General features: G+C 47.9%; 1 protein-coding gene across 1 annotated transcript in view; it reads left to right on the forward strand.

Annotated features, from left to right (window-relative positions):
• Positions 1–11,528: 11,528 nt before the first annotated feature.
• LOC147685430 (SEC14-like protein 5) overlaps positions 11,529–13,260 on the forward strand; it is a 1,171,342-nt gene continuing 1,169,610 nt past the window's right edge. Inside the window, exon 1 of the mRNA XM_086941333.1 lies at positions 11,529–11,642. The gene's annotated coding sequence lies outside the window, so the exon portion shown is untranslated. The remainder of the gene's footprint in view (positions 11,643–13,260) is intronic.

Raw genomic sequence — 13,260 nt, forward strand, 5'->3', positions numbered from 1 at the left:
TGGCCTGATATATGATGTTTCCAATTCTGGAACCACCTTGTATCAGTCCAAACAACCTTTATGATGATTGGTTGTAAGTCAACCTTATAGACTAGTTATCCTAGTGGTAACGTGGACAAAGCAGTCTTAGGCTAAACTCTGAAAGGCATGTGAAGCCAGCTGTATTACCATACACAACCCCCTTGAATACCAAATGAAAGGACACCACACAGATATATATTGAAAATATATATAGATGTATTAACTAAAAGTATCCCCTGGACTCTTTATGAGCACAGAAGCACAAGCGTTAAACAAACAACAGTTTAAAATACACAAAAGTTGCACAATATGGATGAGCCCTAGGGGCCACCTAAACCATATACCAAGAAAGTGGTATAAGAGATACCAATCTAAAAGGAAACAGGCCTAGGGCCTTGGGAATCGCTGGACCTGTTTGGGACTAGCAGTAACTAAGCCGGGAAAGGCCCGCGGGACTCGGGTGCAGTGTTTAAAGTGCACGCACTCACCAATGCAAAGTCTACGGTGCGTAAAAAGTACAAAGTTAGTTAGTTCTGAACCTTCCGAGTGACCTAGAAAGCTGAAACTTGAGACACAGGCCCTAGAGATGTGTACCAGTGTAGGAACACCGGCGGAGCTGAGTTACCTCACCCACAGGAAGCGGGGGCGTAGGGTCGAAGTAGTGTCGGGTTTCGTCACACTGGTCGATGGTGCTTGGAGCTGAAGATGCTGCAGGCGGATCGAGATGAAGAGTTCCGGTGGATCCAAGGGTGGATATGAAGTTGTGAAGACCTGAAAGCAGAGGGGACAATGTTCAAAGTCACTAGCCAGTGACTACCGTGGAACCAGATTGGAACCAGGCGATGTCGGGTGCAAACAGGCATTGATGTGTAGCTTCTCTCTGCAGCCACGTGGACACCGGGGGTTGAGGACGTCCAGGAGTCGGTCACGAGCTGTCCCACGCAGGCTTCTCGCTGTTGGCGGTGTTGGCAACTTGATCGGAGCAAACAGGCCTTGGCTAATGCAAGCCACGCAGGAGTCAGAAAAGGCTTATCACTCGGACCAGCAAGGTCAGAGCGGGTGCTCCTTTTTACAGGAGCTAGGGCAAGTCTGGAGCAACCAGACCCGCAGTGTAGTTCTTTGGTTTCATTGCCAAGATGGCTGCTGACCACGTGGCTAGTGGCCGGGATGGCGCGTCAAGTGTCACAATGCAAAAGGGCCCCACGCAGATCGTGGAGATGCTTGGGGGCTGATCTTCGGTGCAAGGGCTGCTTGGTGGTGACGGTTCTAAGTCCCCAAAGCACAACGTCGAGGATGCTTCTGATGCTGCGCAGTCAGCTCTTCGGGGGTCTTCCAAGATGTCCAGTCCCACGTCTTTCGGTCCCTCCACGGGTCCCTTCTTTGCGGGGACTGTGGATCGGGCTGTGAGAAGTTTGGAAGTCTGGGTCTTGTCAGGCTTTCGGCTCGGGCTCCAGCGGGAGGCAGCAGCAAAGCAGACGTCGATTCGCTGGTTGGTACCTGCTTTCACAGGGTGGCCACTCCTAGGCCACAAGGGAGATTCTCTTCAGTCTTCTGTGCAGCAGAATGTCGACGTCCAGACGTCTTCTTCGTGTAAAGTTGATTTCAGGATGATCTGCTGTGCAATGGCACTGCTCCCACTCTTATTCCCAATCTGAGGGGTGGATCACCTACAAGGTCCCTCCTCTGGGTGGGACCAGGAAGGGAGGCGGTTACACCCCCTTTCCTTTGTCCAGCTCCTCGCCAGGCCTGGGTCTGGAAAGTCCCAGGACCGGTTTGGACTGGCTTATGCACGGGGACACCTTGTGTGCCACGGGCATGTCTCAATCTATTCAGCCATGTCCTACCCAATACACAAAACCCTGTCTGGGGTGGTGCTCGCACCTCCCAAGGCAGGAAACCCTTTGTCCAAGCCTCCCTCGCTGGAAGGACTCCCAGCAGCAGGAGGTCAGACTTGTGTCTGTGGTGGCAGCATCCATTTTGTGATGCTGAGGCTCTGGTTAACTTTAACCGGGGTTAAGGCTACACACATGTTGTGTCCCACTAGAAGGGTGGAATGCTATCCCCGTCGACAGAACTGTTGAGGGGATAGTATTCCAATTCATATGCACCTTACTCGACATGTTTTGATAAAGCCAAACCAAAGATAGCAAATAACCGCGAGGATTATAATGCACTTAAGAGTATATGGTATGGCAATATCCCGGAACAGCTAAGGGAGTGGTTCCCGACAGCTGCAGACAGGCTCAGCTCATGCTAGAGCACCATCTCACATATTTCCAAGCACTCTGCCTCCAGGATTGATGAGGCCTTCCATAGGAGTGGCTGATAGGAACATATGTGTCCAGTTTAATGTTAGATATAGGGATACTATATCTAAGTAAGAGGTGATTACACCAACTTACCCCAGCTGAGTGATCAGCCAGTTGTGTCAAATATGGAGGCAGGCCAGGGGTGGCACAATACATGCTGCAGCCCCTGGTAGGCCTTGGAAAAACCTATGCCCTGGGTACCTAGGGTACACTGTTACAGGGGCCAATAATGTGAACCAGTCCCAATTGTGTATGCACCTAAGGTACATGGAGTCCATTTTAAGGAGAGAGCAATCAGCCGGGGGCCCTGAATAGCAGGATCCCAGGCCAACTATGTCAAAAACCAGCTAAACACCAGGCAAAAAGTTTGGGGGTAACCATAGTCAAATATCCACCTTCCTACATAACCCCCCCCCCCCCAAACGAAAGGAGATAAGGCTATACTTGACCAGGTAAGCCTATATTGCCTAAGTGGCCATATAAGGAAGTACCCGCTCTGGCTTGGTAGTCCCCTGTCTCATGGTCCACTAAGCAATCCCTCACCCTAAGGGTATCTGAGAGTCTCCACCATAGGGAATCTCTACCTGTGGTGTGTCTTTGCAAAGTCAAAGGCTGGTGTTGAGATGGAGTACTGAAGTGAGTTTCCTCTGTGGGGCTCAGCTTCCTCAAATCACTCTCCACCATGTGTGCCCTTCTCTCTTCAACTGAGTTGCACTGTGCTCTCAGGGTCAACCTCTGGCTACCTAAAACTGGGGGCTGGGTCCCTCTGTTTGGCTTACTGGAGGGACAGTTCAGGTTTGGGCCCTTAGGGTCCCAGGTTTGGCTGTGCCCAACAATATCCATCTGGGGGAGGTCCCTAACTACTTTTAAGGGGGATCCCTCAGGAGTTTTTAAAGTTTGCACCCACTAGGGCTACTAGTTTCGGTTCCCCTAATCTGTTGATGGGGGTGCTTTATTTGACAGGGGGCCCTTTGGGTCTCAGTGTCCTTCTTGTCCCCTGCAGCCCTGGGCTGAGTAAGGCAAGGTAGAGAGGGGCAGGTTACCTGCTCCAGACTGGGTCCCACCTGAGAAGGGTCCACTGCCATCAAAGGCTCTGTCAGGCCAGGCCTAACAACCTCTGGGACAGTTCCTTCATCAGGGGTGAGATCAGTTCCCTGAGGAGGCTGATCCTTTCCTAAAGTCTGGTGGGAGGGAGATTTCTCTTCCTCCTCAATGCTCTCAGTTTGGATGGAGGGATCCATCATTTCAGGCTTCACTACCCATGTATCAGTTTGGGTTTGGGCTGTGGCCATCACAGCCCCTCCAACCTTTTCAGGAGGAGACTCAGTTTGGGTATGGGCTGTTACCATCACAGCCCTGCTACTCTTTTCAGGAGGGAAGTTAGCTAAAGATGGAGCTGAGGTTTGCTCAGTCCTCCCAACCTTTTCAGGAAGGACATCTTGGATTGGGGCTGTAGCCATCACAGCCCCACTAACCTTTCCATTGAGATTTACCATTCTAGAATGGGTTTGCTGTTCAACCTCAGCCCAGGCTGAGATTTCCAAATCATTACCCAGTAGGCAATCTACAGGGTAGTTTGCTGACACTGACACTCTCTTGGGCCAGTGACACCTCCCCAGCTAAGATTGACTACTGCCATGGGATGATTGGTTTCTATGCCATCAATGTTTGTCACCTGATATCTGGCATCAGGTAAAAGTTGCCTTGAGGGGACTAGACATTCAGCCACCATGGTAATGCTAGCCCCTGTGTCTCTGAAGGCCTCAACTTTCAAGCCATTGATGAGGGGCTCCTGTCTATACTTGCTCAAAGTGTTTGGGCAAGCAGTGAAATTGGCAAACCCCATGCCAGTCTCATAGACAAGAGTATCTGAGTTAGGGGACCTGGATAGGCTAGAGTCCACCTGTCCTCCAAAAGTAAACCCACCCAAATTCTTGGGGGTGCTCCCACCACCTGGGGGACCACTGCTAACAGTGAAAGGAGGTGTTGGAGCCTTACCTGGAGGTATATTCTCCTTATTGCCATTCTTGGGACAACAGCTGTCTGTTTTGTAATGCCCAACCTGTTTACAGGTATGACAATAAGGCTTTTTCTGGGTTGAAGAAGTGTCTTGGGACCCACCCCCATTCTTGGAGTTTTGGGCCCTGGGGAAGTCTTTTCCTTACTTTTATCCCCACCCTTCTCTTGAGGCTTGGTAGTCTCTTTCTTTTGGTCACCACCCTGGTTCTTAGGCCTGATCCTGGTTCTGACCAATTTGTCTGCCCTCCTACCCAATTCTTGTGGGGAGGTCAGATCAGAGTCAACCAGGTGCTGATGTAGAAGCTGATTTTGACAATTACTTAAGATTTGCTCTCTCATAATTAAATTATACAATCCTGTATAGTCAGTAACCTTACTTCCCAGCAACCAGCCCTCCAGAGCCTTAGTGGCACATTCAACAAATTCAGACCAGTCCTGAGCCTGTGTCTTCTGGGTGTCTCTGAACATTAACCTGTACTGTTCAGTGGTTAAGCCTAACCCATCAATCAGAGCACTCTTCAGGACCAGGTAGTTTCTAGAATCCCCATCACTAACTGTGAGGAGTCTGTCTCTGCCTCTACCTTCAAAGGAGAGCCACAAGATTGCTGCCCACTGCTCCTGAGGGATCTGCTGTACCTTGCAGGCACTCTCAAGTGCAGTCATCCATTTGTGGATATCATCCCCAGCTTTGTAGGGGGGCACAATCTTACTCAGGTTTCTGGTATCAAAAGACCTGTCTTTATCCTTCTGGATAGTGCTGCCACCAGTGGATCCTAATCCACTCTCTCTAGGCTGTCTTGCTCTAGCAAGCTTTTCTTGGGCCAGGGCAACTTCTAACTCTTGTCTCTGGATCCTCAATTCAGCCTCTCTCATTTTGGCCTCATGTTCCCTTCTCTGGGGGCTAGTCATCTCCCTTCTGGAGTGACCATGAGAACCTCTAGAAGCATGGGAGTTGTTAGAGTCACCTGAGTGAGTCCTTCTCCTCCTAGGCTTCTGGTTAAGTCCACCTGGGGGTCTGAATGGGTTGTTACCAGATTCAGTCCCAAATAGGCTTAAGTTAGCCTGGTTCAGTCTACTGACCAGTACCTGACTATTTCTGTCATCATCAGAATCACTGCTCCCCCCTTCTGTCTCTTCTTCCTCTTCCTACTCCTCATCTACCTGAGGAGCTCCAGTGATGGGGGCTTCCTCATCTACCAGGACTATAGGGACAGGGGCTTCTGCAGTGTAATCCTCAGAAGGAGAGCCTCCTTCAGCATTCCCTGTGGGGTCTGCTTTAGAAGTCTTTAGAGTCTCAGACTGGTCTAAGATCTCTCTAAGGTGGTCTGTAGTAGGGGAAGGCCCTGTCTTCAGACCCCTTAAGACACAAAGCTGTCTTAATTCCTTAAAGGAAAAAATAGCAAATTTGGATGGTGCCCTTTGAGGGTCACTCTAACAGAGACATTCCCAGTGGAACCCTCTGCTCCAGACATTGCTCTAGTGTGGGTGGATATGTTGCAATCTACCTACACTCGTGTTTACCTACTAAACCTATCTAGTAGTTGTAGTCAGGGTGTGCTACTCCCTATCCTCTACAACAACTAAGTTCAGTAGAACTTATGTATACTAGTCTTGTTTTATATGTACCTAGCAGGTACCTGTATGATCTTTCAAATGATAATCTCAAAGATTGTAATGGTAAAACAACAGCAAGCTCAGATCCCAATTCGCTGCTCACCAATGTGAGAAGTTGGCCTGATATATGATGTTTCCAATTCTGGAACCACCTTGTATCAGTCCAAACAACCCTTATGATGATTGGTTGTAAGTCAACCTTATAGACCAGTTATCCTAGTGGTAACGTGGACAAAGCAGTCTTAGGCTAAACTCTGAAAGGCATGTGAAGCCAGCTGTAATACCATACACAACCCCCTTGAATACCAAATGAAAGGACACCACACAGATATATATTGAAAATATATATAGATGTATTAACTAAAAGTATCCCCTGGACTCTTTATGAGCACAGAAGCACAAGCATTAAACACAAGACAGTTTAAAATACACAAAAGTTGCACAATATGTCTGAGCCCTAGGGGCCACCTAAACCATATACTAAGAAAGTGGTATAAGAGATACCAATCTAAAAGGAAACAGGCCTAGGGCCTTGGGAATCGCTGGAGCTGTTCGGGACTAGCAGTGACTAAGTCGGGAAAGGCCCGCGGGACTCGGGTGCAGTGTTTAAAGTGCACGCACTCACCAATGCAAAGTCTACGGTGGGAAAAAAGTACAAAGTTAGTTAGTTCGGAACCTTCCGAGTGACCTAGAAAGCTGAAACTTGAGACACAGGCCCTAGAGATGTGTACCAGTGTAGGAACACCAGCGGAGCTGAATTACCTCACCCACAGAAAGCGGGTGCGTAGGGTCGAAGTAGTGTCGGGTTTCGTCACGCTGGTCGATGGTGCTTGGAGCTGAAGATGCTGCAAGCGGCTCGAGATGAAGAGTTCCGGTGGATCCAAGGGTGGATCTGAAGTTGTGAAGACCTGAAAGCAGAGGGGACAATGTTCAAAGTCACTAGCCAGTGACTACCGTGGAACCAGATTGGAACCAGGCGATGTCGGGTGCAAACAGGCGTTGAGGTGTAGCTTCTCTCTGCAGCCACGTGGACACCGGGGGGTTGAGGATGTCCAGGAGTTGGTCAATAGCTGTCCCACGCAGGCTTCTTGCTGTTGGCGGTGTTGGCAACTTGATCGGAGCAAACAGGCTTTGGCTAATGCAAGCCACGCAGGAGTCAAAAAAGGCTTATCACTCGGACCAGCAAGGTCAGAGTGGGTGGTCCTTTTTACAGGAGCTAGGGCAAGTCTGGAGCAACCAGACCCGCAGTGTAGTTCTTTGGGTTCGTCACCAAGATGGCCGCTGACCACGTGGCTAGTGGCCGGGATGGCGCATCGAGTTGCACAATGCAAAAGGGCCCCACGCAGATCGTGGAGATGCTGGGGGGGCTGATCTTTGGTGCAAGGGCTGCTCGGTAGTAAGGGTTCTCAGGCCCCAAAGCACAACGTTGAGGATGCCTCTGATGCTGCGCAGTCAGCTCTTTGAGGGTCTTCTAAGATGTCCGGTCCCACGTCTCTCGGTGCCTCCATGGGTCCCTTCTTTGCAGGGACTGTGGATCGGGCTGTGAGAAGTCTGGGAGTCTGGATCTTGTCAAGCTCTGAGCTTGGGCTCCTGCGGGAGGCGGCGGCAAAGCAGATGTCGATTCGCTGGTTGGTACCTGCTTTCACAGGGTGGCCACTCCTAGGCCACAAGGGAGATTCTCTTCAGTCTTCTGTGCAGCAGAATGTCGAAGTCCAGTCGTCTTCTTCGTGTAAAGTTGATTTCAGGATGATCTGCTGTGCAGTGGCACTGCTCCCACTCTTATTCCCAATCTGAGGGGTGGATCACCTACTAGGTCCCTCCTCTGGGTGGGACCAGGAAGGGGGCGGTTACACCCCCTTTCCTTTGTCCAGCTCCTCGCCAGGCCTGGGTCTGGAAAGTCCCAGGACTGGTTTGGACTGGCTTATGCACGGGGACACCTTGTGTGCCCCGGGCATGTCTCAATCTATTCAGCCCTGTCCTACCCAATACACAAAACCCTGTCTGGGGTGGTGCTCGCACCTCCCAAGGCAGGAAACCCTTTGTCCAAGCCTCCCTCGCTGGAAGGACTCCCAGCAGCAGGAGGTCAGACTTGTGTCTGTGGTGGCAGCATCCATTTTGTGATGCTGAGGCTCTGGTTAACTTTAACCGGGGTTAAGGCTACACACATGTCGTGTCCCTCTAGAAGGGTGGAATGCTATCCCCGTCGACAGAACTGTCGAGGGGATAGTATTCCAATTCGTATGACACCTTACTCGACATGTTTTGATAAAGCCATACCAAAGATAGCAAATAACCGCGAGGATTATAATGCACTTAATAGTATATGTTATGGCAATATCCTGGAACAGCTAAGGGAGTGGTTCCCGACAGCTGCAGACAGGCTCAGCTCATGCTAGAGCACCATCTCACATATTTCCAAGCACTCTGCCTCCAGGATTGATGAGGCCTTCCATAGGAGTGGCTGATAGGCACATATGTGTCCAGTTTAAGGTTAGATATAGGGATACTATATCGAAGTAAGAGGTGATTACACCAACTTACCCCAGCTGAGTGATCAGCCAGTTGTGTCAAATATGGAGGCCAGGCCAGGGGTGGCACAATACATGCTGCAGCCCCTGGTAGGCCTTGGAAACACCTATGCCCTGGGTACCTAGGGTACACTGTTACAGGGGCCAATAAGGTGAACCAGTTCCAATTGTGTATGCACCTAAGGTACATGGAGTCCATTTTAAGGAGAGAGGAATCAGCCTGGGGCCCTGAATAGCAGGATCCCAGGCCAACTATGTCAAAAACCAGCTAAACACCAGGCAAAATGTTTGGGCGTAACCATAGTCAGATATCTACCTTCCTACACAAGGGTCATGTATTCCAGTTCTAATTGCAATTCTCTCAAAATGTGAGTGAAGGAGGTGCACAGATGGCTAAATATTTGCAGGGCAAAAGTAAATTCATTGCTTAAATGTGAGTGAATGCAGTGTATGTTTGGAAGTGGTGAAGTGAGAGAGATGCAAGAAAATGCATTTGAGGCAGAGTGAAAAGAGGGCGCTAAAGAGGAAATAGAGGTGGTTGAAGATGTGCAGATGGACGAGATGTGCAGAGAATAAGGACATAAATATCTAACATAAAGCACAGAACAAATGCCAAAACTGTCTGATATTGATGCCGATGCCCCTACCCTGGCCGGTGTCAAAGTCCCTGCCATGCTCTTTGCGGACGATACGCTATTGGTATCTAAAACACCTATGGGGCTCCAGAAGCTTTTGGACCGGTTCTGTACATTTTGTAACTTAAGGGGCTTGGCCATTAATACAACCAAAACCAAGCTCCTTTATCTCAACCCTAGCAAGAAAGCCAACTGTATGCTTACACTTGACGAGGTGCCCTTAGAGCGTGTTAAAACATTTGACTACCTAGGGATAAGGATATCTGATCAATTGAAATGGCACCCACATATTGAGAAAATGGCCCTCAATCACAAACGTGTCCTGGGAGTCATTGGGAGGGAACATAGAGCCTCAATATCCAGACCCATAGCACCCGCACTGGAGATTTATTCTGCAAAAGCCATAGGTAGTGTATTGTATGGAGCGGAGCTCTGGGGTTTCAACAATGTTGATCCCCTTGTTATGGCTTAAAATAAGTTTTTCAGTTAGCTCGTTTCATTACCTAGGGGTACTCCAAGCAAACTACTCCAATATGACCTTGGACGCCGATCAATTAAAGATCTCATTATCTTGCGTCCGCTTCTCTATTGGGCTCGTTTGTGGCGTACACCTGAGCTATCTAGCTACGCAGATGGCCTTAGAGAAGTCATGAATATGCAGGGGTCCCATAAAATTGTTTGGCTTACTAGGGTAAAGAAGTTTTTATTGGCTAATGGTTTGATTATTGCATGGGAGACAGGTGTATCGGTGTCTAAACTAGAGATCAAAAGAGATTATTGGCTATGGGTTGATGCCCAAGATTCTAGAGATATCAACCTGGGCAGGCTGACAGATGAGTTCCGTCTACACAAGACAGTACATCGTCTTGAACCCTATCTGGATTTCATTAGGAAACCCAGAGATAGGGCTCTATATATTCAGTTCAGACTGGGAACTCTTCGGGTCCGTGAACGCACCTGTAAGTGGAAACCCCCCAACCAAACACCTGCCAAATGCCCGTTTTGTACCGATGCACCTGAAACCATCCCACATTTTTTCCTTGTATGTAGCGCTTATAATAAACCAAGGTCAAAATGGTTAAAACCTGTTTGCCGTCAGCTTGAGACCAAGAATCATGCCTCTGCCCTTAGAATCTTGCAGACAGATCCTAACACCACCCTAGCTTGTGGGGTGGCCAAATTTCTTAGTTGGGCGTGGTTGATCAGACTGAAAGACCTAGGATAATTTTACAAGGCGACTACTTTTTAATTATGTCCAAAGCTGTAATTGGTTTAATGATTTTTTACTCTTGTATCCCTGTTTAAGTGCTTATTTAATGTTTTTTACAAATGAATTGTATTTTAACTGCCATGTGCTTTTTATGATATTTCATATCCAAATAAAGCTTTGTACTACTACTAAATGCCAAAACACCTTTCACCGGCCGCAATACTAATTACATTTCAGAACTGAAACATTTTCAAGATTAATTATTTATAACAAATCTTAGTTCTTGCTCATTCATGTTAAACAGCTAACAATTATTGACAAAGCCAATCGTACTGACAGGTTTTAGGTGTAGGTCATTTGTGTTATGTATCTGGATGCAATGACATCTCGGAGAGAAACCAAAATGCCAGTCGGATAGCAGCATACTATGGGAATCACAGAAGTTAATTTTACGTGTTCCTTTTTAAAGAGTCAACACATTTTTCATTGCACTTAAAGACTTGTCTTCACATATTTCTATATGACTGATTGCATTCAGCAGCTGTGGATCCTTCCTGAAGCCAGGTTAGAACACTTTCTTCTAAAGTTGATGCAGCATGCATTGAAAGGCACTGGGCAAGCACACGCATTAAAAGGCTGAAGTTGTGGTGCTGTACAATTTGTACATTACTGTAAATGTTGAACATATTAATGCAGTAGAATATAGGGCAGTTTTTTATGTGTGTAATATTTCAAAACTATACCTTCCCACTGCATTATATGCCTTGCTTTATCACTAAATGAATTTGCTTTCAAACGCACCATTTTTTTTTCTCTGGAGCCTGGATACCACTTTCTTCCATTAAGCTTGCCCGCATCGCTCACTGAATAAAAGTCGTACCAAACTGTCACAGCCCACCACTTTCAAACTTTGTAACCAGCTGCCACTGGATTGCTCACCTTGAACACTTCATTACAACTAAAAACACTCATTAGGACTTAAGTCGAACCCAAACCCAGTGCTTCACATCACTTCGACCCTGGAATCCATTGCAACCTTCAACGTGGACTGAGAACCCGTAGCATACCAGCTCACAGCTCACAGCCCACACCCCGACCTTCTGTAGATTTCATTTCAGGCAGCACTTCTCCTCAGACCCCGTGCGGCGTTATGTGACACTGTCGTCCTGCCTCCCGAAGCTGGAACTTGAGTGGCCTCTGGGAGGCATGCTGGGGCGGGGAGCACCGGAGGGTTGATCCAGCCTTGGAGAGCAGCCCTGGAAGAGAGCCGGAGAGCAGAGGGACGAGGAGGGGATTACAGGACGAGGTGAGTCCTCTGCCTTATTGGGTGTGTGGCCACTGGAAGGCGCCAGTGCTGGCCGGCACTGGTGGGTGACAAAAGCCCTCTGTATAAACAGACGTGAAAAGTGGGGGCCCGGGATGGCTACACGCGAGCTGGGAACCTGTAGAATTGAGGCAGGCACGATTGTTGCTGAAAGGAAGGCGCTTTAGTGGAAGTGCAACCATAATGGAGGGCTGCAAGCCGATGCGGTGGGGAAAGGAGACTTGCAGTAGGTGATGCATTAAGGTGTGTGGGGCATGTGTGGGATTCCGCGGACTTTAGAAATGATGTCATAAAGTGAAGGCTCAGAAGTAGAGCGCGGAAATACGGTTTGTGAGGCTAGGCGATTCTATGCGCTAGGATTTGACAATGAGCATTAGGCAGTCTCGCTATGTCAGTGTAGCACAACCTGCAGTGCTGGGGTCGGACACGCGGAGAGGTACACGACTATCAGTACGAACTTTGCGTCAATACCAAAGAGCAAACGCGTAACATTTAAACATATCAAACATTTCTTAAAAATAACTCGCATTAAACGAACAGCGCAAGGGCTGCACACTTCTCTCATGAACACATGTTGCACGCTTATCAGCAATGCATACTGCTGTCACTGACAGCACATATGCAACACGCCGGGGCCGGCAGAGGGAACGTACCGGCCTTTTACAGACATATACAGTTACAGCACGCCAGGCAGCAGACATTCACGCTTTACTGCCACACAAAGAGTAGACACACACGATGTGACAGTCGGGCAAGCGACCTTCGTACAAACAGAACAAACGCACCACAAAGAGCACGCCTCCCTCGCTCGCGCACGGAACAGCAGGGCATATGCAGCACTAGTGCGCAAACAGGCCACTAATGTTGATATTGGAACAGATAGCAACCATTAAAGCATATCTCACTTACAGAACTGGTACATTTTGAAAAACAGAAGTTCAAACGTACCTTACTAAACGCACACATGCTCCCACACAGACATGAACAAGGAGCAGCACTGAAGACTTCAACAACATCTACTCGGTAGTTAATCAATCGATCAATCAAATAAACTTTATTCGGTTTTCGCAAAAACCCGTAAAAGTCAGGTGCCGTAAAAATATTATATTTAAAATCTATTAGGCAACACATCTACTGCATCACCTTCAATTGCTATACAATTGATACTACATTTCCAAGAAAGAAAAAAAAAAAATCAAAAAGTACATAAATACAAAATACAATAAAAAGTAGTATAAAGGCTCCTTCGTCCATTAATAGCCCGCATCTATTAGTCACAACTAGATCTAAGCCTAACAGCAGACTTTAGAAAACTAAGATCATAAAATACCGTATTACCTGAAAGCTTTTGTAAAAATATAAAGGATGGCTGCATCTGCCTAAAATTTGTTTTTTTTTAAATGGGGATAATATATGACTTTCTAGGTACCGTTATAAAACTTACAAAACATTAAAAAATGGAGCAAGTCCTTTGAAGACTTTCTGTCGCAGCCACCGGGCAAAAGACTGTGTCCCTTGTTCTGCTCACGCGGGTGGGTGAGAAGGAGGTGGAAGAGATCCAAACGGAACCTAGTCAACAAAAAATGGTCATAGCTACTTT

The sequence above is a fragment of the Lissotriton vulgaris genome, chromosome 10 (genome assembly GCF_964263255.1).
Source record: "Lissotriton vulgaris chromosome 10, aLisVul1.2, whole genome shotgun sequence".
Classification (NCBI taxonomy): Eukaryota; Metazoa; Chordata; class Amphibia; order Caudata; family Salamandridae; genus Lissotriton; species Lissotriton vulgaris.